Source organism: Barbatula barbatula (assembly GCF_947034865.1).
Source record: "Barbatula barbatula genome assembly, chromosome: 17".
NCBI lineage: Eukaryota > Metazoa > Chordata > Actinopteri > Cypriniformes > Nemacheilidae > Barbatula > Barbatula barbatula.
Window position 1 is genome coordinate 5,497,103 of NC_136780.1, and position 27,077 is coordinate 5,524,179.

Genomic DNA, 27,077 nt, shown 5'->3' on the forward strand with positions numbered 1-27,077 from the left:
CCATCTGCTCCAGCACCAGTTTTATTCGTAGATGTTTTAATTCCCTGGAAACATAGGCAGGATATGATTTTTAAAACATACTAGATACTTGACAAGAGAGAAAATCCCGCCGATAGATCTCATAGTGCTAAATTAGAGCTTTGAAATTCATTGGACTGTCTGTTCATCTCGATCTTCCTTCATATTCGTTGAGTCTAACTCTGTTTTTCTCTAGATGCGGAGAGCTTATTGCACTGATTCGTAGTATTTGTACCGTTTCGGGACTTCTAGAAATGTCTTCCCAGGAGTCAAGGCATTACGGGATACTGTTTTAAATTTGTTTTGTTTTTTAATCATCAAGTTGTTTAACTTAGCTTTGTTGTTTATTGCCGTTCAGTAGATGCTGTTTCATACCCCTCTGTGCCTTATCTGACAAATCCATATACCTAATAATCTACATATGAAAATGCGTATTAAGTAGGTTTATCAAAGCCTAAAGGTATTTCAGACACAATGCATCAAACAAATTTGAAAAGATAACAACCCTCTTAGAATCAGGTATTGAAAATGAAAATGTAAAATGTTTTTATTTGTATGACTGCGGGAAGAAAAATCAGAGACTGTTTACTCCAGCTGTCCTTGACCTATAGGCCAGCCATTTTAAATTAGTTCATTTCTTTTCAGCCCAGCTACTTTATCATTTAATGGAAATGAGAGAGTGGCTTGCTTGATTTTTGTGTTTTATTTGTTGTTCGCGTTCAGTCTGTTGTGCGGCGCGGCTCCCTCCTCGCGGTGGCTGCGGGGAGATATAAACTAAACATTGTTTCGCAGCCGCAAGCTGGAGGATTTTAAATGACTGAGTTTCTCTGAGGAGATTCATAAACTCATAGCTCAGTCAAGGCAATGCTGTTTTATTGCAATTGATCCCAATAAAGCATGCATGGGTTTCGCATTAAGTGACAGGCAGGAATATTATCAGAGGACATGAGAAGAATTTTGTGTGGCGTGTGCGCATGTTGAGCGTTTTTAGTTCTTTCATTATTAAAAGTCTTTTTTTAAATGAATGTCAACATAGACAACTGACGAGAAGCACTTTTTTTAAGGTAAAGCAGTTTGGATATGAACGACAATGCCAAAATAGACATTGAAAGCACGAGCCGTTAAATGTTTGTGTCTTGTCATATTCGGCTTGGATGTTTTCCCCGTACGGTTTCTTTTAACCAGAGACTCAGTTTTGTTGAATTATTCCTCTTTGAAGTGCAAAAATGGCATTGTGGAATATGGTTGTTTATCTGGGTTAATTTCATGTAATATGATCAAATGCACAGAGAAGTGGAATGTTCCCTTGTCACTCAAAGCCTGCCGATTCACGTCAGGCATTATGCGTGTCATGTGTATATTTATAGTCTGGTTTGGAATGTTTCACGGGTGGGAGACCAGGCAACCTTACCCAAAAAGCAAGGGCATTTGTGTGTCATGTGTGCGAGGCAGACACCAAGGCTGGAATGACTCACTGATGGCAGACTGAGAGGTATTAAGCAGTCTCATTGCTGCTGATTGTGTGACTCTTACTGAATGTGACACCTCCTGTATTTCCTCCATATCCCTCCTGCTGCTCAGGCATCTTTGTTTTTTATGCTGCCTGAAATAACCATGTGCGGGTAACTGTGAGGGTTCATTCTAAGTGCATGTGACAGGATTTTCAGGATGTTGAAATTCTTGTAAAGGTTTCTTGATCACTTCACTATTTTTGTATTTAATGTGCGTGATTATGAGTAAAATATTTATTGATGTGAAAGATGTGTATTATGTACTATTTCAATATTAAATATATAATAGAGTTTTGGCTAGCTGGAGTCCAGACGTCATAACCATCTCGGTTTTCTGCCGGTTGGTCAGGACTGTCTGTATATCTGTCTTTCCCTGTGTGTGCATTCATGGGCAGGATGGGATTTGTAATACATTTCAAGCTTTTGCTGAAAAAATTAGATAAACTAATTTGCTCGAAATGATGGAGAAGGTTTAAGGCGAGAGGTGATACGCACAAAAGCACTGCTCTGTTTTTAAATTGTCAGACTGAGATTTGAAGGAAATACAGGCTAAAGATTGACAATTTATTTAAGTGGAACAACCACAGCACCACAGTCCTGTAAAAAGGCTTAGAAAAAACAGCATAACAGAGTTTGAGGAAACATGAAAACTAATTAGAAAGGGGGTCCGTGAGATCTGACAATGGCTTCCGTCAACAGAAATAAAAGGAAATTCTTGTGTTTGTACAGGTCAGATTTTATTACTTAAGTAATTTTAAAGCTCCTTCACGTGTGGCTAAATGTTTTTTAACACGAGCTTAGTGTAAAGGGATCTGTGAGAATCAAGACATTCCAGGTTTCTTTGACCTTTTTCATTGTGACTTTGATTTAGCTTTTCCGATATAGTTTTTCAGAAAGAACACCAGTTTAACATATATTATTTAGTTTAGCATGAGAGCAGGCCAGGTTCAGGCCAAGAATAATGATGTCAAACTTGTAAGATGGTCTCTCATCAAAAATGCTCTCGTGGGGTGTCCAGCATCTTGAAAAGTGTCAACACTGCTATCAGAAGACTGGAAAAGTGCTGGTCTCTGGAAGGGACCCTGTGGGAGAGAGAGATAGGCAGGAAAAAGGAGCTAAGCTAGTGTGACATTCAGCCTCTAATGAGTGGCAGGCATTAAAGACCTGTGAACCTTCTCTCGACTCTGAACCCAAGCCCAACGGAGGGATGAGTACGCATCAGCTCAGCTCTACTAAGGAATTCTACACATTTAATGCCCTGTCATCACGACTAATCCGTTCTGCCCGGCACTGCCGTGGCACGGTGCCCACGTGCAATATGCCTTCGCTCCTGCTGGGTTGCCATCGTGGACGCGCACATGGCACTGGAGCAGCCCGGGGAGAGTCGTGGGCTTAGAGAACTGAATCTTCCGGTTTCAGTAACGTCCGGTGGCAACGTCCAGGGAGAGGGTTCTTATTACGCAGGATGTGGAGGGAAAAAGAGAGGTTTGGCTCACCGGACCAGAAAAGACTGCATTTCCCCAAACTAATCAACCACAATACGATACCTCCCGTGAGAGGTGGTGCACCTGCCGGTGAAATCCATTTACAGATTAAATACTGATCAGAGCAATCTTCTGTTTTTGAGTACAACGGTTTGCGATCCTCCCAGTACAATGTTGTTCTGCAGATTATAATTGAGAGGTTAAAGGAGTCAGATCAGCCAAAAATTGACATTCTGTGATAATTTACTTGCCCGTGTGTTGTTTAAGACCATGACTTGCTTTCGTTCATAAAACACAAACAGTGTGTTAGACTATTGTTCTGATCATTTCCTCCTCAATAAGGAAGTATCATATTTTCACCTTGCTTTTACCAAACTGATTTATCCGCCCCTTTCATTCTCTAATATAAGAAAAGAATAAAGGTGTCCCTTTTGAAGATTTCACATTTAAGAAGTTGTACTTTGTTGCATTTTCCCACATTTGATTAGTTTCACTCCTCTGCCAGGGTCCAACAATAAAGGGAACATCCTTCCTTTTATCTGCTGCCTCCCATCTGAATCTTTCCCTACCCCCCCACTTGCCGTCCCTCCTGTGGAATCTGCATCACATCGATTCAATAACAGTTTCAGGTCATGGCTTCAATTATATCCACATCTCTCTGTTGTAGCTTTGAAAATATAATGACTGTTTTGCAAGCACAGACTGAACAAATAATGAAAGACCTGCACACGAACAAAGCAAAACCTCTGTGTAACCTTTATGTTACCCATTTGTAGGATGAACTTGTTGGGGTTGGCCAGGGTTGAGTTATTTGCAGCAAGCTTTTTATAATGAAACTGCCTTGGCTGCTACAATGTTACTTGTTAACAATGCTTTAATTGTAATATTATGACTATTGAGTCGTTCATGTAGTGGCTGGATAACTCTTTTTAAAATAGCATTTTAGTTGTTTTATGTATTCATGTATGCTAAAACGATAGCCAACCCAAAAATGAAGTTCTGTCGTTTACTCATCCTCTTGTCATTTCAAACCTGTATGACTTTCTTTCTTCTGCAGAACACAAAAGAAGATATTTAGAAAAAGGTTGGAGAGTAACCGAACAACGGCAGTACCTATTCGCTTCCATTGTATGGACACAAAACCATTGCAAGTCAAAGGTTTCCGTCGTTGTTCGGTTACCAAGTAATACAACAAGAGTAAATGATGACATAATGTTTATTTTTCATTTTCACCCTAAAAATCCCATTCATTTGGACAGAACTAAAATATATAGGTTTGAAAGATAATGATGAATGAATTAATGATGATCTGCTGAAGAATAAAGGCACTGTTGAAAACTTCTGTTTATTAGATTTGCATCTAAATAAAAAGAGATTATATGACAATAACTGCTTTGCGGATAAATAATCAAGCACAATTAAAAGTATGAAAATAAGTCGGTAGAGGTTACAGAACATTCAGAAAAGCACAATCATCAAACACAGCAGCTCACCCATTTGAAAGGGTTAAATGATGGTGAATGATGGTTAAGGGTGAAGTGTGTAATTCCTGCACCACTGTAATTCTCTATACTTGATTGGACAAAATTTCAAAGCTCATATCTACATAGAGGTTCAGTCAGCAAACATTGATGTGTTTGCTTAGAGCAATCGTTTCTATCAATGCTATGCGTTTGTCGCTCAGTTTCACAGTGAGGATAACACCCTACAGACTGTATTGACTTCCAGTGGTGTCAAACACACACGCGCTCATTTGTTTCCAAGCTCCTCTTGTTTTTCTTTCAGAAAGTAAATGTTGTCTTTATGTCACTAGTGGCTGCTTCATATTGCTCTTATTATGGATGGCAAAGCGTCTGATTCCAGACTAAAATCTAGTTTGGCAGAGATGTGTTCCAGCACTGGATGGCCAGCGTGCTGATGTATTGGCCTGTCTACGTCTTTCAGAGCCCAGACTGCTTGTTATTTAGACTGGTAACCTCCATCTCTCTGCCTGCTTTTTTTTGTGTCAGTGCTACAGATGTTAGGGGGCCTCACTACCCCACCACACCATAGATGAACCTGAGCTCATAGGATTATTATGGGATTTAATCTGGGATTACACGAGTTAAGACGTTAAATCAGTTCTTGTCATAGAGACGGGTATTTCACTTTTTATGATCTGTTTGGGTTATTGCAGCAGTTTGGTTTTTTATTCTTATTAGTTTGCTACAATCAAACCTCAGTGTACCTGTGATTGAATGTTTTGCTGCTTTTGATGTTGTAAATAGGATGTTCTTCTCAATTGCGACTAATTAAAAGGACCCCATATGAATTGCAAGAGTTTACTGAGAAGTTCATTAGCCTCTGTGGGGGAATCAGTGGAAATTAAAGGTCATGTTTACTTGTTTGTTTTGGGTGAGAGAAATGCTTTAACATTTTTACGAACAGGTGCCCAGAGCATGACTTGAATATGAAATGCAGCGCTCAGGGGCCGCTCAGGTTGAGCTGCTGAATCTTCTCAGATGTTGGATTTGAGATTAGGGTTCAAATGCCACCTCCTTCTGCATAAATAAATTCATTTGCAAACCAAAACGATTTCCTGTTATTTTTCTATTGATATGGGGGGATATTTATTTCTAGTTATTTCCTGTTGAATATTTTATAATGTTAGGATTAGTGCCAGTGTTTCGTTTAGACCATTATGTTTTTGAGAACAAATCTCCTCTTGAATGTGTTGACAAGGACTCCGTCATAATGATAGTAATGCTTGTAATGCGAAGGCAGATTTCAGTGCGGCAGTCAGATACGATCGTTGCTTTGAGTCTTTTAGTTTGGTGTCCGTTTGTTGTTGAAATAGATTTTGATGGAATGAGCATGTATGCATTCAAAGCTTTGTAAAATAAAATACTAAGCCATGCGGGCCTGTGAGTTACAGTCATTTTAGTGACCTTTATATCAAGTCAAAATTAAGTAGTCTTCATGTCGATCCAAACCTGTACGGTTTTCTTTTTTCTGCAAGAAGATATTTTGAAAAACGTGGTAACCAAAAAACCTTGGACCCAATTGACTAGCATTGTATGGACACATAACCACTGTGACATTTTTTTAAATATCTTCTCTTGTGTTCTACAGAAGTAAGAGTCATATACAAGTTTTGGACAGTCTTGTGTTTAAAAACAAGGGTTTGTTGGATGTAACACCTAAAGTGTGTTTTACCAGACTGCATTTATAAGTAAAGCGGAGGCGTATCTGGCCGTTTCATTCACCGTCATCCTTTTTCCGAAAGCATCAGTTATGTAGCCTGGGCTGAGCTGAGCTGCCTCTGTCTGTAATGAGAACCTACCTGCGGGTCATTCTGGGGTCTTGAATGCTACAAGGACTTTTCAGTTTTCTCTTGGCTTTAAGGCAGGGGTCTCCAGTACACTGTGATGACAGGGGTGCCTGTTCAAAATTGCCTGACCTCTATTGTTGCACATACAGGTCACTTCACCTCCTATGGGAACTTCTAAATTGAACCCAGCTTGCGCTTTCATTTTTTATCGCACGCTACGCCTCCCCACCTCCTCCTTTCTTTTCTCTTCCTCTCATCTTCCATCTTTCTCCTCTGCCTCATGTGTTCAGCGAGGTGCAAAGTTATTCAAGGGTGGAAAAATAGATTTCTAGCTTCAGTTTTGAACTGCCAGGCCGGTCTTTTGCATTGTGAAAGACTTTTAGTTTATTAACCGGATAAAAGGAGCAGGATGTGGCTGCTGCGGTGCGCTTATTTGCATGCTAGACTCAGCGCATTGTTGTGCGGCTAATATTTACAAGAGTTTGAAAGTAAATGCCATCGTGTTCACAGCTCTCTGGATCAAATGGCAGGGGAACCAATGTGCACACAGTGAAGTCTGATGTATTATTCCATTTCATGGAGTCTGCCAGCCTAGTGCGCATACCCCGGTAATCCATACCCCTGCCGCTCGCCCCCACTTGAAATAAATAGGATTGGTATCTATCTCACTGACTCTCAGAGATGAAGTGATTGATGAATCTTGTACAGGATTAATTATTGAAGCTAGCGGTTTCCTCTCGCAGACAGACTATAGAAGCCTGCCAAGAGCTCCCTGGAAGATGGGCGTACACATACACTGCCCTTCATTTATGAATGCGATCTCTCTGTGAGGACCCAACGACCTATCGTTCATCATTTCAATTGCATTTATTTACTTTTTAAAGCTTTAAAATTTAATAGCTTGGGGTTGGAGATAATCTGCATTTTAAAGCAGGGCCGTATTTTGTCATGCAGACTTTTTTCTAAATTGTGTATATTGTGTGTATTTAGGATATTTTGGATAATTTTCCTATTTATGATTTTGGGGATTTGAGCGCCATTTACAGTAGTTATGTGATTGTTTTTAATGACACTCAGTTATTTTTGACCATAATCAAAACTTGAGATTGCAACAAAATTGTAAAAAAACTAAATCACTGTTTTATATAACTGTAAGCATAAAGAATCACAGTTTTATCGAATTGTGATCCAGAGACATCTATAATATATTACCAGAACCTACTCATTCTCACCCCTTAATAAAGAACTGAAGTAAATTATTTGTCCTCTTCGAAGCTCTTGTGGTCTTGATTATGAACGACATTGACCAGTGTTGATTTTTTATTTTTAATGTCTTGACCCCTTGGAGCTGCAGCGTATCAAGGCTAACTCAGCTTTCTTGGTGTCCTGGTTCTCATGTCCCTCAGGGTTAGTCACATGCTTTTTCGCATTTCGTTTTGGTCAGATGCAGTCGCTGCATGTCAGTTTGTACGAGCACTATCCTTTTTCATTGCTAGTGGAAATTACCTCATCCATCTATCCCAGTAGGACTTTTTTATTTTCAGCAGTTTCACAGGAAGCCCTTCATATCCACATTAGAAGCTTGAAAAGAGAGAAACCGTGCATTGGGGTTGGGCACTGCTCCATCAGTATGGACAGAGGTGGAGCTGGTGCTTTACAGAGACTTTGACTTACTCCACCATCCTGACGGTTTTCTTCTGGTTCAGTTGGAGGAAGTTCTAGCTTAATCAGTGGAAGGACACGCAGGCTCTTCTGCTTCGCAGGATCCCTCCTCTTTTTTTCTTTCTTGTTATGTTCAGGGCTTTGATCTTTAAAGGTCCTTGAGAATGAAAAGCTAGCAGGCTGGGACGCGCTGCGTTTGGAATCAAGTCCATCTGCAGCTCCATCTAACGGACATCCCTGGACACAGCAGGCCTTCACTTACACTATCTCCCTCTCTCTCTTTCTCTCTCTCGCCCCCTTTCGTCGTACCTCTCATTCGCTCACTTTCTTGACGTTGACTGATTCTCTATCTTCTTTTCTCCAACCAAAACAGGATTTGTGCGATTGTTTATCCCCCAATGACCCTGTTTGTTTTGAACTGTGATATATGCATCTGCTTTACCTCTTCTAGGGTAATCCTTCTCACAAACCCAAAAAGGTTGTTTTTGCTGACAAATGCACTTTTTCCCATTGGTAAAATCTTTCTCCTAGAGTCATGGCAACAGGTTACAAGCATACATCGCATTAGAGCAAACCATTAGAGATGCAGTCGACATTTGGCAGCACAGCAGAACTCCTTAAACTCACGGCTAACTGTACTCTCATTAAAGTCTAAGTTAAACATCGTGCCGGTGTCAAAATCTGCAAGGTTTTGCCAATGTTACATGCTATTTCCCATTCCTATTTTGTGTATGAATGTACTGTAAGTGGATGGCAGTAGTGAGAGATTTTCTTGCTCTGAAAGGTGTGAGATAGCTGAATCTGGCTAGAGTGCCTATGTCCCTTCACACTTTGAAGACCAGCTCTCTGACACTACAGGATCTCCAAACACATTTCCTCTTGCAAAACCCCTTAACATCTTTTTAAATCTTATCTCCACAGCTTAGTTACAAGCAGCTTGTGTCTGCAGAAATTCGCTGGCTCTTCAGCAAGGTACCGAGATCATTAGCGTATGGAAGCCTTTGATCTATGGCTTTATATATCACTATACCTCATACTACTTGTAGGGTTGTCGGCGGACAGCAATGGATGACACCGGCTGACCTTTACGGGACTCCGGCATTCCATTAAATCGCAATATGAAAGGTCGCTCTTCATCTTCTGTTTTTATGCTCCTAAATGTTACTTCTGCCACATTGGTCAGATTCTCGAAACCCCCTGACAGGTGTCCTTCATGAAGGTCGGCCCTTGAGTTTTTCTCATGCGCTGCTAGATGTTGGCCCATGTCCACCATAGATCCATATCTCGGTAAATGCCAAGTTAAAAAGGCTGACACAGCCATTATCGTTAATGCCGCTGGTTGTTGCTTATGGTATATGGGATGAGAGAGCATAGTGATGGCTACTTAGTCACAGAATGTCTTCGCTCTAATTGTAGACTGATTAGAAATGATCGAAGGTGCCAGACATGGTCATATACCCTGGAGGGATCTTCTCTCGCAGCACTCGCTGTCAGTTGAGTCGCTAGCTGAAATCACCAGCGTTCTATTGGTTTATTTCAGCATGTGATTTTATTCACACCTTTTAAACCTGAGATTCAGTTTTGATGAATGAAGTAACCAGTAATTATTCAGATGGCGAGGCAAGCCTCCATGCTTCTTAATCACCTTACACACAGATTCTCTCGCTGAAATCTAATTAGACTATGAATGCTCCTTCGGTCTGAATGAGATGAATTTTAGATGCAAGCGCGTAGCCCCATTGCCAGAGGTGTATGGTCGAATCGTGTATATTATGTGTAGGTCTTTACATTGAAATGAATGCAGATGTGACCAGCCAATCAGGAAATAGCTGTGATTTGTATATTCTCAGCTGTGAGGCCTTATGTTCCAGTATGTTTCACTTCTACCTCGGGGCGAGTGCCATATGATGTGTCTCAAAGTTTCCATCCTGTCTGTATGAGAGAGAAGGGACTGGGCGATTCCTTTAGAGTTGGTTTGGTAATGAGGTGTTGCCAGGTCTCAGGGCCGCCATCATTGACGGAAAGATTCACAAGTTTACGCTCTACCACCTAAGCTGAAAGGTTGAGGTGATCGGGTGTGATCAGGCAGTTTATTACATGCCCTCTTCCAACCCCTTTTCTCCTCGTAGCCTGTCCTTTAGAGAAACCTTGAGGTTCTATTGAAATTCCGTTGAGCTTTGCCCCTTTTCGAAATATCTGTTGATGAGGTAATGCAGGTCTGCGATAGCTGTGCTCCCTCCACTGCTTAACATTTCTCTAAGTCATGTTTACATAATTAGCGAGCTCTCGGAGAGCCTCTGCAATTTAAAAAATGAACGGAGCTAGTTAGTAGTCCGCTCTGTGTGCCTTCCGCCTTCGATTACTCTGTGCTGCAGATACGACAACCGCATGCATATTTTTCATGTACTGCATGTATTCTATGCATGGAAACCAGTGTTTTATTAGTAGATGTTGCATTTCGTGTTTTTAGATGCACGACCAAACAAAAACAAGCACATAATGAGGTAGCAGTGTTTTCTGCGAATAAATGACAGAGGCATACTGTTAATTATTGTAAATTGATTTTTCCCTTATCAAGCCTGTCCAGCATCCCTCTGTGCTGATATCAGCCTCTGAAATGCTATTGTTTCATTTACGGCTACTCTTATAGTAATTAGATGTTTCAAATCGGGGAAGAAACTTAATTAGTAGCCATTGGTTTATGAGGGCCTACTCGGTTGTTTACGACAGAGATGTGTCTATTAAAGCTATTTTTGTCCAAGAGGGCTGCCGAAGAATTATGCGATTGATTGATTTTAGTGAAGACCGTATAAGATGGAAGAATAGACTGTTAAATCTCGCCTTGCCCCCTGTTTGACCGTATCGCCGAATATAATTATGTAACCAACTTCAGAAGCCAACGACTGTGACACTGTTATATTAGCCTAGTTACATGCTGGCGTGAATGACTTTTTCACTTTTTTCATAATGTCATTACATCAAAATTTTGCTTAAGTTATAATAAGGATGCACGTTTTACAGTTCAGATTTTGCCTGGTCGAAGGAGCTTTCGCACCATAGATAGAAAACTACTCTTTAATTACAAACCGGATGAGAGCTGTAAATCTCTTTCTCGCTCTCCTTTGGTGTTGTCTTGAGAGATGAATCAGCTAAAGCATTGCGGCATCCACACACAAATCTTCATTAGATGTGCTTGATAAACCATTAATCCATTTTTTCACTCTTTAATTTCCGTGCCTTTTTGGTGCGACAACATTCTTAGTTTGAAAAAGGGGAACGTGGACCTTAGTCGCCGGGGTATATGCCGTGTGTAATTTAAAACGAATTAAATTCAGGCTGTGAGGGATAAACATGCAGTCTGTTCGATGAATTGCACCGTTGTAAATGTCGGTGTTAATCGGACAAGAAAATATTGAAAATACATCTTGCCAAAACATGTATGGGGCAGATAATCTCCAGAAATGTGTATAACCTGTTAATGCCCCGTACACCTCTCTTAAAGGGATACTTCACCCAAAAATTTAAATTCTGTGTTTTTTTTATGTTTTATTAAAATATATATATATGTATAATTATTTTCATATTTTTTTCAATCTTTTTTTTGGGTGGAGGGTACCACAAGATAAAATAATGTTTAAATACAGAATTAAACAAATAAGAAGGTAATAATGAAAGAAACCCATTGTAAATATATATATATATATAAGGATTCTTTTTGTTATAGAATTGAAATGCATATGTTTTGAAATGAGAAGCATAATAAAGTATAAAGAAATGGAAATTCTGTCTTCTACTCAGCCTCAGATTGTTCCAAACCTGCATAAATGTCTTTTGCTGAACACACAGGAAGATCTTTAGAAAAATGTCAGATCTTGACTCTCTAGCTTTCCCTACTATGGGAGTCGATGGGGGGCAAGATCTGAAATATTTCCAAATTTCTTCCTGTGTTTTCGGCAGAACAAAGACATAAATACAGGTCTGGTACAATCTGAGGGTGAATAAATGATGACAGCATTTTTATTTTTGGGGTGAAGTATCACTAAGGGTTAGGATCCCATGGGGCATTTGTGGACAAAAGCTCTAGTTAGTATTCTCTGATATTTCAGTAATGATCAGCTTTCCAAAAACTATGGATTTAAATGGAGAATAATGAATGTTGTATTTGACAAACAGCATGCAGCTCAGATCACAGTGAGACAGTAATTTGTATATCTTGGATTTTTTCTGTATTTGTGCTTCATGCAGGAGGGTGTTTCATTTGTCCTGCTGATTGCTTGTTACATTTTCTCTGACTAGTATAAATAATGTAAAATCAGAGCATTTTCTGCCCCAGAACCAATATATGCTGCAAGTTTATTTTCCTGTCAAGTGGCTGGAAATATTCCTCCCTTCGCATGCTGCTCTAGCAGTTTGTGAATTTGATTAACCAAATTGCAGAAATTTTTCAAACATTTCCAGAAAATTGTTGCAGATAGAGACGCCGGGAGATGAAAACCGCCCGCGTGTGACCTTGCGGGAGACAATCAATGGCCTTTATCTTGCCCTGCACATTATAAATCCTAGCACCAGCGTGGTCAACAGGTCCTTGTAATATATTGACCTGTGATGCAGCAATTTATCAGTTTGTCTCTGAGGTTAAATAATTTATTTTTTTAGCTCAGTCCGTACTTTTTCTTTGTTCCTCCTCATTCCCAGAGTTCCTCTAATCAAACATGGCCATGAGTTTTGTCTGATGTTGATGGATTAGATGTTACAGTCGGGAAGGAATAACAGCAGGCCTTCTCTAATTTTGGATGGTGTCTGGAGAGGAAACAAACATTGCTGCCTTTGTGTTTACTGCCGTGATTCCGCTTTGCTTTTCTGTGGACATGGGCCCTGGAGTTAAAACCTCTTGAATCAACAGAGGATATCAGCGTATGCATAGTCGGCAAAAGAAATTGCTTTCATTTATTGGAGCAAACTATAGATTTTTACTCTGCTTCTCCGTAGCAAACTAGCACCTGAAGGCTTCTTCCTGCTTTTTAAATTGGAGTAATTGAATGTTAAAAAAAATCTGTGGTGTTTTTTCTCTCTCTTTATTTTGAAGATGGTCTGATTTGTTTTGAAAAAGGTTTAATTTATTTTTACCGCCACGTATAATATAAATGCGCCTTTAGCCTTCACATGAGTCATGGAAGAGATAACTGTAGTGGAGATGTGCTTGACGTACTTAGAAAGCAACTCCTCAATGTTTGTGTAAATGCAAGCTAAAATTGTATCTCAAAACTCCTCTTTTCAATGTCCTTCATACCTGTTCCTCTCAGTAGATACTTTTTCCAAGCAAGATATGCATTGGGGAATTAACAGGAGATCGAAAGTAGATAGCGAATAGCGGACATGAGAGGACTGTGTTGGGTTTTCATGAAAAATGCGAGACGGGGCGTTCCAAGGCCTAGGCTAAACCTTGAGCCAAAATTCCCCCTTAACCAAACTCTGCTCCGTGAGATGACAGACGGAATTGTTCTGATATTCTGATCAAAGCCGACTATCTCTAAACTCCAAAGGAACACCTGGAAATCTGGAATATGGACATGCACGAAAGAGCATTGTAATGCATAAAGCGATGTTTAGATATTTATGTAAACATTTGCCTGGGGTGTTTATCAATGATTTATTTAGTTGATTTATTTTTGCCCTCCTCTTCGTGCGGTGCATTTAGGGATCATAATTGACTAATCTTAAGGCGTTTGATGAATTTGCTTTGTTTCCCTAGTTTAACGATTATGAGTGGCTCTAAATCCTTAAGTAGGCTATGAGAAATAAACCCAGGTATTTTTTTAAATACTGACTGACAAGAAAGACATTAAAATTTTTTCCTTGAAAAGGGCCATTACACATTATTCAGCTATTACTATATTCACCAGTACTCTTATTTGATTAATAATCATGAATAATTCCTCTTCTGAATCTGAACTCTTTCAGTAGTTTGACTTGTGTCATTGTGTGCCGGAACCTGACAGCGTACTGAGCCGCGAGAAGCGCGCCGTTCTTGTTTCTTCGCAACCTGTTAACGCGCCGAATTTTCTAGCGGCCTGCTTGACATGTTAACTATTTAAATGAGCGAGTCAAGTTGCCGATATTGTGTTGGTTAGAACAAGCTAACAGATAAGGTGGAACTCCATGCCTCTATAAATTTCATCACACTCATATCAAACATGGCCCAGCAGTTGCTAAAAGCCACCATAATTGCCATGCTTTTTTAACATGTCCCTTTTAAGGCCAAGGTTCTGCCGGAGCCTGTAGATTAGCCCACGTAACGCACAGGAACAAATGATGTGCGAACTGATGTTGTGCGGAGGGAAAAAAGGCGTTATTGTCGGAGACGCTCATCAACGCATTTGCAGAGAGCTCTCTTTAAATATTAGTGCTTTTTTATATCTGGGTTCTGACTCCGGCACTTCGTACGCTGTTATTAAGCCCATGAAAAAGCTTAATGTCTCTGTAATGAGAGGAAGGTAAAAGAAGTTGATGCAACAAGTGGACGTTTTCAGCTTTCGGGTTTTATGTAGGAAAACGCGGTTATGAGCGGTGGGCTGCGAGCCACAGGATATTATGTCTGGAAATAAAGGCCTGCGTTATTGTTTGAAATTTCTTTCCACTTACATGCAAGTGCTGCACTTTAGAGAGAAAATGTCCTTAGGGTTTCCTGTTACAAATGTTGTTGCTTGAAACATAGCTTTCAAAGACATTTGCTTGTTTGTTGACAAACAACAGTCTCGGAAAAACGACTCCCCCAGGCACCACCGCGGACGAACCTCTGATTTAAACCGCAAATATCCCTTCTCTGCTGTTATGGATGATAATCTGTTATATAGAGATGCGATAGGAATTTCAGCCCCGTGTCCTCCCCGAGTCGGTCAGGCGTGTTATCTGATGTGTATGTTCACTGATAGACTGGAAAGTTTAGCTGTTCATTTGCACCTCCCTCAGAAGGTGGACTGCCATGTAAATAATAGATACCCTTGGGCATGCCGCACACAAGATAACCTTCAAGACAGTCATGGATCAACAGCTTTACATTAGTTGATAGGATTAAGGGGGAATCTGCAGGAGTCTCTTAATAGAAAAGACAATCACCGTGTCTGATGGAAGGATAGAGACACGTGTGTATTTGCAGCACAACTGGAATTACACTAAGATGGGCTGGTCAGGTTTGGTGGCGCTGTACTGTATGTAGTCAATGGAGCAGATTTGTGGTTAATTGGATCATGTCATTTCACACTTTTAGTATCAATACAAAGGATAATGGGGCGTTGTTACTATTATACAATAGTTAAAGTAATAGTTCACCCAAAAATGTAAACTCTATCATCGTTTACTCAGCCTCTTGTCATTTCAATCCTGTATGACTTTCTTTCTTCTGCAGAAAACAAAATATGTTTTGAAGAATGTTGGTAGCGGCATCCGTTGACTTGCATTGGTTTTGGGTCAACACAATAGAAGGGAATTGGTGCCGGTGCTGTTCGGTTACCAACTTTGTACAAAATTTCTTCTTTTGTGTTCTACAGAAGAAAGTCATACAGGTTTGAAATGACAAGAGGGTGAGTAAATGATGACAGAATTTATATTTTTGGGTGAACTGTCCCTTTAATATAAGCAAGAAGTTATTATCAGAGAACATATTATGCATAATTTTGTTATCTGTTATATACAAAATAAGCATTTTTAATGAAACAGTACATTAGTTGCCTCTAACACGATGATTAACTCTGAAAAGTGATAAACTTTTCCAAGCGCTAATGACCAAATGTACAGAAATAGTTTTTTTCATTTGTTTGTCTTTTTAGGGATTTAGCATATGGTCTTATACATGAGCGGTAACGCATAGAGAACAAAAGCATTTTGTATCCCTCCCATCTGTCCATCCAGAGAACTGTACTCAAAGTGAGTCGCGTCTCATCTCTGAAGACTGGACCCGTGCTGTGCTACGGATTTCTGTTTTCACTGTTCTGCTGGCAAGATTAGCAAAACAAAAGCTATAGCGTTTTGACAGCAATATCACAGTGCTGGTTTTTGAGTGAACCACCGTGACAGCGAGAACGAATAATAACTGTCTTTATATCCAATGTCTCTGGTTTATTTTGAAGTTGGGTTGGTATCACTTTCACTGGAGTTAAACAGAAGTGTTTTTTACTTGCAGATGAAACGGGCCGAGTGACAAGTCTCTTCTACTTGAAAAAAACATTTTAAGGGAGGCACCAAAATGCAAAGTTCAGGAAGATAACTTCTTGTTTATGGTTAGAGTTCTGCCCCAGTTAACCTTTTTTGTTCTGGGGTTTCCTTTATCTTAATCATTTCATGATCTCTTTTCATTTCATGTGTGATGTTGATAGAGTGCCTTGCATGTTTAAAAGCGTTCTTATAATTCAGAATGACCTGATCTGAAGTATTAATGTACGTTTAGATAAGGGATATTTATAGAAGTATGAATCACACCGTTCTCCATAAAATAGACAAATCTAGGAATTAAATACTAGTGTTGCAAGCAACGGGGAAAGTGATTGCGGCATACAAATGATTACAATGAGCATGAAAGTCTTGCTCTCATTACTCAGCCGTGTATGAGATATACTCAGGGCGGCATTAACGTGACTTTGGAAGAGGAATTAGAGAGTAATAACTCATAAAACAGTGCAATTAGTACAAGCAGCTGTAACACAGTGACCCCCATTCATCAAAGCAATTGGTCTTGCGTATTTAAATTGCAAAGCAAATTTATTTATTTTATTTTGGTGATACGGCAAAGCCCTGCAGTCAGGTTTCGGAAGCTAGTTCGGAGAGCAGCGGGCTTGCCGGTCTTGTCTGACTCCTGGACTGGTGCCTGTCCATGTATAGATTCTCTGCTGCAAGGCTCCTGAAGGACAAAGAGACCACAGGTGGTTCCCCGCCCAGGGGCAGGAGGGCTAAACCAGGCTCTGTAGGCATCTTTATTAAAGGAAGTGTAATTAGCTGCCAAGGAAGGTGGGCTAAAGGGGAGACCTGCAATAATTGAAGTCTGGGGAGAGGAGCTGTGTATGCCGTCTGATGTCCTGTGGTGTTGCATAGCATTTGCACTTAAGGTCACCAAGCCTGGAGGGCAGTAAAGCAGAAGGGTCAAGTGTAGTTTATATGTTATCTTGAGAGGTGGCACAAAGCGATCCTAAACTGCTCAGGTAAAAGAAGTTCAAGCCAGTCTCCCACATACTTCACATCACAAAATACTGTGGCTAAGAAAAAGTTACACGCACACCTTGGTTTTTATTCGGTAATACTTTTCCATCGTGATTATGTTGCCCAGGCCGGTTTATCAGTCAATATTTAGCCGTTTACCCTGCTGGCACAAATAACAGATTTTGTATTTTCCTGTGATACATATCTATCAACAGACTTATAGTTCATAACATTTTGTATTTTCTCATTGTTTAGATCAAATATAAAATAAGGTTTGAATGTTTTAATAGCCATCATGTAGCTATGTATCTTTATTATATGAAATGTATAAAACCCTGTTTCGGTCGACCAGAACGGTACTGTTTTGGTAATTCACAGAGGCAGCAGACGTTTCTTCTGTTTTATTCTCTCAGCAGCCTATTGGTAAACACCCCGAGTGCCACCCAATACAGAAAGGAAGAGTCTGAGCTATGAAACAAAGGCCTGATTTGCCTTAATCATCATTTGCTGTGGAATGGAAAATCAATAGCCTTTGATGAGAGTGTTTCGCAGTGTGACAACGTGAAATGTGAGATTGGACTTTTAAAGCGCCTCCTGTCTTTGTTGTTTTGGAACTCCATTCTTTTAATGTGTGGGAAGTGTTCCATCTATTATGGAGCGCTTGTCTGTCAAGGAAATTAGTTTTCTTGGAACTTTCAATGGAGGAAAAAACCCAGAAACCTTTTTTTCTTTTTTTTTGGAATTGAGCTTTGCGCAGGACGCTTTGCTTATGTAACAGACGGGATGAATGTGTCACTCTCCGTCACTGACAGTCCTCTGTAGGAACATTTGATTAAACCTACTTTTCCAGTCTGAAGCTCACGTAGATACTGACTCTGTTTTTTTATCTGGGCTTATTTTGAAAGAAACATTGATGTGCTAGTTAGGCCTGTTTCCCGGAGTAACCTATTGGGTGCTTTTATTATGAAAAGCATGGGTACAGTCACTCAGCATGTAACACCCCATGCTCAGATTATTTATTCCTAAACATTCTGGTGAGGTGATGGATATCAGCAGTTAGATACACAGTCTACATATACAGCACATCTTTCAGATAACGGGCAGCAATGACAAATACACAACATGTAGGTGCTTTTGTCCTTCAGATGTTATGACCGTTGCTCTTGGCAACCATGAAGGCTCATGTGAGGTGATTCTAGCTGTTCTCCTGTATTTGTGATCGCACACAGAGCAGCTGTAGTTTGTTCTAATGACGCCCGGGCTGACAGCTCTCCCTCCACTTAAATGAGCAGTGGTGCGCTCACAGCGGGAGCTCCTTGTCTGAGATGAAGTTCAGAATTGCTCTTTTTTTCTGCTCTCTTCCCTTTTTTCTCTATTTGGATAAGATTACAGCTGAATTAGAGACAGATTTGTATTGTAGTTCGCAGTCTTCTCTGTGCAGCAAACAGAACTTCAGACTTCTCAAGGACAGCCAGACGTTTTCAAAGAGTTACTATTGGGTATGAGTGTTTAATTCATGTCACATTTCTTGTGTTACTTAAAACAAGCAAAAATTTTAACGTACATTTGTGCTTCTCCCTACCTACTCTGTATACATCACACATCACAAATATGTATATACGCATGCCCTTGTTTGTTTTCATCGCTTATGTTTTTGTGAAATGTGCATGTTTAATTTGAAGACAATTACATGAAACAAACACATATACTGAGAAGAGTTGCTGTTTAGTTGCTGTACTGGAGAGTGAGGCAGTAGCTCATGTCCGAGGGGAATGGGCCACATCAATCACTATACAAAGATTTTCTTTCATTTTTACCTGTAACTGCCCTGTTTCCTCCAGAACCTCCCGGATAGCATTTAGTGATGGAACACTTAAGAGCAATACACTCAACACTGTGAACACTGGACTAGGCTGCTGGATTGAAAAGTTGCATCAATACCCGCTCGACTCACCTTAGGCCAGTGGAGAGTGGAACAGAGCTGTGCACACAAACCTATTGATGTTATATATGAATTACCATACATAATTATCTAGGTATATATCCATGTTTTATTTTCAACATTCTTTTCATGAAGCATTTATTCTCGAATAAATTCAAACAGGGAAGATAAAGAGTGTCTAGGTTGAGGAATTTAAAGGGAAGTTCATCCAATAATCGAAATTCTGTTGACATTTACCTACTCTCTTGTCATGTTAAAACTGTGTGAATTTCATTTTTCTGCACAACACAAAAGAAGATATTTGGAAGAATGTTGGTTGCCGTACAACAGAGGTACCCATTCACTTCTATTGTATGGACACAAAACCAATGCAAGTCAATGGGTACCGCTGTTGTTTAGTTACCAACATTCTTTAAAATATCCTCTTTTGTGTCATGAAGAAGAAAGAAAGCCATAGGTTTTATCCAGGGTGTGGTCAGGCAGTATGTGGCCACAATAGACTTCAGGTGCATTGCGGTTCAGCAAAGGTGTGCATGGATTTATGTCCTCCAAACATTGAGGCGGTTTATCATCATAAGCAAATGGCTGTGTGTAATTTTATGCTGATGGATACGGTGGCTCTCCGAGGCCATTCTCCAGTGCTGAAGGGCTTACAGTGTGGCTTCATGATGAAAGAAAGTGGGAAGGGCTGATGTGTGCGGAGCAGGTGCATGCAATCGATGACAGCTCGTACCAGTCGTTCTGTGGGCACTCACACTGTGCGGCAATGCCCTGCTCCATCTGGACTTTGCACACAAAACACACACACATGCAAGTACTCTGTCAAAGTACATGCAAATAGCAGACCACCCACATCATCTTCACATACAAAACAACCTTAAACAGTGATGAGATGTGGGTAGTTGAGGAATAAACCGCAAGTGTGTCCTAGATGTGACAGCAAAAATGTATAGAACAAACTATTAAAGATAAGTCTCTCTTATGCTATTTTATATAATAAAAATACATATTAATAATTGCTGTTACACCACAGGACACATTAACGGTTTATTTGTCAATACATGGATGTTTTATTAGAAGCCTCTGGAATTGGAGTTTAGTCCATGTCTGTTTGTTTTGATACCATGTAAATGCTTGCATACTCTTTACAGTTTTTAAAAAGAAATGGACCAAACTAACTAAAAGGTTTTTGTTTAATCTTAAATAAATTTTTCTCTAGTTTGAGGATGCCCGTTGCAGTAGACTAGCAAATAGCAAATCATTTACTGTAATGTTGGCTGTTGGCATTGACCAGAAAACTGCTTATCAAGTGATTTTACCGGGTCTTTAAACCCACATTCATTTGTATTACCTGCAAACATTTTGGTCTATGATGCTTGCAATTTTGTTTGCCTCCTACTGCATGTATATTTGTGGGATTTGTTTTTGAGCCATTGCCAAGATGTCATCGATTGTTCTGTGGTTGTTCTATCTGTTGACACTAGACAGCACACCGGATGGTATGTATATTCGTATCAGCGGAGGAAATATTGGTTTGTGTTTATACATCTTGTAGTGTCTTATATTTTGGCATCTGTACACTGATACATTCTACTTTCTCTTTTTACACATGACAAGGCAAGCGCTTTCAAGTTACTGAATTAAATGCAGGTTTTAGACATATTGTCAGGGGAAAGAGAAGAGGAAGTGCTGTTTTATCAAGAGTTAGTCCTTGGCTGTTTATACCTGAATCTGAATGTTACCCATAATTTAGTAAGTGGGGGATTTGCCAATCAACTGTGCCCTAAAGGCGAATAGAAGGTTAAGGTGTGCCTGTTTAATTTACTGTAAGGATAGGTTAGAACTTAGGGAAAAATCTAGTGTTTTGTTTCTTTGGCTTCCTTTATAAATCTCAACACGTTCTAGAGTCGAGAAACAGATTAATTTTATTTCCTTGGCATGATGAATAATGATTATTTGTGCAAGCCTTCAAGTTGACTTTGGTCTCTAAGTCATTAGTGTGGTAAGAGGGAGGTTGACAGTTTCTTACTCTGGTTGTGGTTTCAAGACAGATGCAAATTGGTGTGTTGGGAAGATGTGAAGGGATTGTAAATATGCATGTTCTTTTCCAGTGGAAGCACAGGAACACACGGCTGACTGATTTTGTGTATATTGTTGAATTATTTGCACTTATGATGCCTCTGTTCCACTGAAGAACACATGAATGTACAACATCAAATGGAACAACGCGAGTTTATGTTAACATATTTCAATAATAATTAAACTTCAGTATGTTACATTTTTTGTGGTGGTAGAACAGGCAAAACAATTCTTAAAGGGATAGTTCACCCAAAAATGACTGCAAAACACAAAAGAAGAAATTTGGTAAGTAAATGAACGACGGTGGTACCCATTGACTTGGCATTGGGATTGGTTGTGTGTCCATACAATAGAAGTGAAGGGGTACTGCCGATGTTCGGTTACAAACATTCTTCAAAATATTTTCTTTTGGTTTAAAATGACATAAAGGTGAGTAAATGATGTTGGAATTGTAATTTTTTTTGGTTATCCAATACTTTAAAATTGACCAGGGACCAGAATATTATAAAAACTTGCCACCTAGCGATGCCCTAGCAACCACAAAACAACATAAAAGCACACAAACGAACCTGCTGTATCACTTGCATTTGTTCTCAAAATGTACTTACACTTAGGCCCAATGTTGTATTAAACTGTCTAGTCTTGATCTTTTTATGTTTAGAGCGCTGTCTTGAGAAGATGAGAGTCCAGCATTAAATTAAGCCTTGTCTCTTTAAAGTATTCTGGCCACATGCAGAGCACCCTGCACCCACCCATACAAGTGCCGAAGGTGTCCAAAATTTGCTGATGTTTCATAGGATGGCAAAGCTTGTCTGCCATCCGTGTACTGATCGATAAGCAGGCAGAGAGATGCACGAGGGTGCGGAGACCCTGTTGCCGGGGACAGAAGGGCGGTGTCATTACCACCTCCATTATGATCCCGGCCTTAATGCTGAAATTGAGTCTGTAAGAGCCTTATCGCTTGCCCTGATGTGATTTCGAGACACCTGCCTGTCTGGGTCAACAAGCACAGACTTTGGTCCTCATGCTACCATGGCAACTTTTTTGAACTCCCTCGCAATTCTCGCTGATGTCTGGGGTTGGTTGTCTGAATATTGTTCCTGGTAGATGAGATGGAATCAACAGAATTCTTGGCTTGACGCTTTTGGGCAGGCTATTGCAGTTTGATATTGGCTCTAGCTAATGTAAGATCACATGGTTCATTAACACCACAAAGCAATTATAAGAACTGTGCAAAGCTGGCTGTAACTGACCATGCAGAATGCAATTTTATTCACTCGCTTGATGTCTGAAGCTTTTTTGGCATTTTAATTTGTTTGTGACCAATAACAAATGTGTTTTTTTCCATTCTTTTCTAAGGGCGTGATCAATAGTTTGAATGAGGTGTTGTAGCTGTCAGATTAGGACATCTGTTGTCGCAAGCCTTCATGAGAAAAACACTCTAATTTCGTGCCCGCTAATGTCCAGATAAAGCCAATTTAAATCGTTGCGGCATCTCATTTATTTTCGTTTCCTCCTCAGATGTTTTTCCACAATAGATATGCAAATCAAAGAGGGAAATTTCCAGCCTTTCTTTGCACAGACATAATAGAGGCATCACAAACTTTTTGACAGAACAATAGTCCATTTTAAACCCTTAATAGAAATGCATCCTTGTCTACTGATAGACAAGCCCTGACAAGAGACCAACTCTAATAATTACACTTTTATGAAAGAGGCGGAAAACAAAGAAAGGACAACTAAAACCAAGCCGGGGCGTTCTCGTGAACAACAGTGATATCAGGGAAACCGTCTGCCCAAGCGGTCCCCGCTGAATGGTGCATTTAGCTCCGAATAAAGTGATGTATTCTGCGTATTTAAGGCTCACATTGGTAAAAGACATTCCACATTAACTTTATTCATGCCATGGGATGAGACCCCAGTAAAGACTTCTTGTGCTATGCTTGTATTCCCTCTCTGCGCTGTTTGCATCGGGACAAAAACAATATAAATTACGCCACCTCTGAAGGATGGTGCGCTTCACACGAAGACTCTGATAGGGTATTGATTCTCACCACATTGCTAAAATTGCCTGTCTGCCTCGCAGCTCCAAACACACATGTGACAGCTCCAATATAGTCTAGGAACTATGCTCTTTGCTGGACCCTTCTTACCAGGGACCCCTGTGCGGGTTTAACTTGGAGAGGTTCAGGAGACTGAATTGGAGGTAACTTTGGGTGTAGTTTATAGAGACAAGAACAACATAAATACAGGACACTTCTTTTCAGTGATAATACAGATTTAGTTTTTCTAGTTTTTGGTTGGTAAAAAGTTTTTTTACCATGGCGCCACATGAACTTTCTATGAAAATTTCAGATCAATGTATCGTTTCAAGGATACCAACACTAAATAGCTTTCATGCATAAAGACATGTTTCTGTACATATTTAATAGCTGAAGATAAGCCTCTAGCATTCAATTTTTCCAAATGTTTTTTAACAGATTGCCATGCATGGGTTTCAACTGTTAAATAAGAACATAAGTTCGCCATCTGCCTTTTAACATAAGCTCTACAAAATGCTGGGTTATTTAAAAAAAACAGCTACTGGGCCAATTTAACCCAGAAAATGGTTTGTATTCAACCCAACAATAGGTTAAAACAATCCAACCTATGTTAATTTACAACCCAACTGTTGGGTTTGTCCATTTTTTACCAAATGCTGGGTTGAAAATAACCCAGCTTTTTTTTTAATGAAAATCCTCATACGAAAGCTATTTGTAAGGTGACCTCTTTGACACCTCTCTCCGACCTTTCCAAACACGTCTCGATGGAATCACCATCTTATCTCCATGGGCACACAGAAGATTTTATGATTTCAAGCAGTGCAGTGACATGATACCTCTAGCCTTTGATTTAAAAAGTTTGGTTGATGCCCAAAGAAATCGATGAAGTCCACAAAGCCCAAACGGGTACCTTTGCGAGGTCCACTGGGAAGGACATGCGGGAGAACGTTTTGTGCGAAAATCACAACTCTTTTATCAGGATTACTTGAAAGCAGGTCTGACATTATCTGCATGCTGCTCTCCTATGATAAGCTCCATCATGTTTTGAAGGGATTGGGGCTGTGGAGATCGTGGGGAGCATGGGGCATCAAAAAGCTTCCGTCTTTTCATCTTGCGGAACATGAAATCACAGCTTGACCTTCCATGCTACTCTATATAGTAACCACTGCGATGAGGTTAAAATATCAGGTGGAAAACTGGCCCCTTTAAGGCGTCTGTATGATATTATGGACTGAACAGTGCTTTGAAGAACAGTGATGTATGGTTACGTATGTCGAAGAGTTGAAGGTGAGCCATCAGTTGTTTCTCTCGCCAACACCACTGTTTTCCCTCCAGTTCTGGCTTTCACTAAACTCTCATTCCCTCTAATTTGTTCTCCAATCACTGCACTTGCAATTACATATCCTTTTCCTTTTGGCTCATCTGGTGTCACTGGTTTTATTGATAGACCAGGAATGAACACAGGAATGTACATTTCAATGCACCCCTCCTCTATCTTTATCTCCGTGTCACCTTCCCTGTTTCTTTTCTGTTCACGGCCTTAAGACAATATTCGTGGGCACAAGTCTTTTGAATCTAACCGTTTTTATCCCAGCAGAACATCTCCGGAATAAATATTTTGGGGGAAAGGAAAGGAATTGAACCTGCTATACTACATGTATCGATCAGCTCTTTAGCGAGCGAGTCCCCATAGGATGGGTAATTGTGTCTGCGTGCTTCACCATTTTAAACTAACTGCATTTCATCTGATGGGGAGAATAATCCATTGATGAAAAAATAGATTGCAGGCGAAGGCATGCGTCACAGCTGATGTGCAGAAAGCCCATTAATACAATCAGGAAAGCTTGTGCCATTGTCTGGAAACTACGTTTGAAAGTAGACTCCTTCCATTTGAAGTCCCCAATTATAATTGTGCAAATCTTTTGATGACATGCATCTCATTAGGAATTTGCATATCCCACTGAAGTGTAATTTGTCTTTGATGATTAGCTCATGTTTAATGGGGCTGGAATTGCTTTGTCTCTGCTGCACAATCACACCCTCTCCTGTGCTCTGTTTTTTTTCTCTTTTTTTGTGGGGTGGGGCGTAGATTGCATATTAACCGTGTGCCGTTTTGCACCGTTGAAGCAATGACAAAGCAAGAGAGTGAGCCTGACCCGATGTAGCGGAGTAAAAAAACCCTGATAGTTTTTTTCCTGTCAGCCAATGATAGAGGAGAGCGAGTGGAAGGGTCTGCGATTCGCTTGACCTGGACTCTGTAAAGAAATATTTTTTTGATTGAGGAGATTTTTATAGAATATAAAGAAATATTTTTTGTGAGATGTAAGCCCTTTAAAAATGTTTTAAAGCGATAGTTCACCCGAAATCGAAATGTAAAATAAATCATATCCCATCCTCATGTCATCCAAAATGAATTATCTTGCATTGAGCAAACACGGTAGTTGTCTGACATACAGAAATGTACGAGCCTTTTAATTGAATGAAAAAAAAACAATGGTGACCACAGCTGGTGACTCTGGTGCCCATTCACTTTCATTGTATGGGCAACTTTGACATTCTCTAAAACGATGTCTTTTGTATTGTTAAGAAAGTTATACAGGTTTGAAACAACATGAAAGTGAGTGAATGATGACACAATTTAGTTCTAATGTCAGCCATGCGTTTAATGGTCATTCAGCATTTATGTCTTTCCAAAGTCCCCATCATGTAAATGTGATATGAACAGGTCACAGATGAAGACGCTTGTTGGCTTCTCCTGTGATGATTGTATGCTGCGATAATCATATCAAATTGATTTTAACTAAGAATTCCAGTCAAAACAAGGTTTCAAGTTTTACAGTTTTATTGTTAAAAAGTTCAACTTTCAATGTGAAATATAGATTCACGTAGATTTGTTCCTGGTGTGTTTTCGTGGTTTGAATTGATCCGAGTTTGATAATTAAATCAGGAGAGGATCACAACAAACACAGAATGACAACAGAAGTGAGACAGATGATGATGATGAGAGAAAATCACCTTTTTTCTGTCAATGTAAATTTGATAGAGCTGATGTACCTCTTATTATTAAATGACATGGTCTTTATAAACACCTCCTGTGAATCCGTCGTTGTTACTATTTAAAAAAAAAGCTCTTTTTAGTGCCGCTCGCTCGGACAGACACCACTATTCTGTCGCTCATACGTAAGTGTTATAGCTTTGTTAAAATCCCAAGCCCTGCATATCAAACATTTATATGATACTTGTTCCACAAGGTTTGTTTTTATATACACTAATGGCACTTTCAAATTATGCACCTTGTTCAAAAGAGGTGTGCTATTACTTTAATAAGCGGCAAAAATACCCCGTAGCTGTAGAACCTAGATATATGAAGGAAACAGAATATAATTTGTCTGTTTTGACTGACCTGCAAGCAACCACCTGGAAACCTTATCAACCACCTAGAAATAAACTACCCAGAATGCTCTAGCAAGGGATCTGGAGCCCTCACATCCGATGGCGTATTTTGCACAGGCAAGCACCTCTCACATTTTCTTGAGAAAGATGTAATGAATTTGTGTAATGGGCTTGTGCCCATCTAAGCTTCACTCCTGACCGGTTCTCACTATCCTCACATTATTCTGGAGAACTTCTGATTACCTCTGTGTGTGTCAGTCCTTTGGTGACTTGCTCCATACTTAGTGTATGGATATGTACTCCTGTGCTCCCCTGACTGAGGTGGTGCGGTGTATGTTCTGTTAATCACGACTGGCGTGAAATGTAACCAAGGAAATGTTAGCGGTTCCTTCACACTTATTAGTTGGAAAACATTGTGGGGTTGTAAGACATTAAGGCACAGCCCTT

General features: G+C 39.9%; 1 protein-coding gene across 1 annotated transcript in view; it reads left to right on the forward strand.

The window, feature by feature from the left end:
• The window catches only part of camta1a (calmodulin binding transcription activator 1a), a gene marked incomplete at its 3' end in the record, with an annotated part of 300,879 nt that overhangs the window by 15,950 nt on the left and 257,852 nt on the right, over positions 1-27,077 (forward strand). The gene's annotated exons all lie outside the window — the stretch shown is intronic.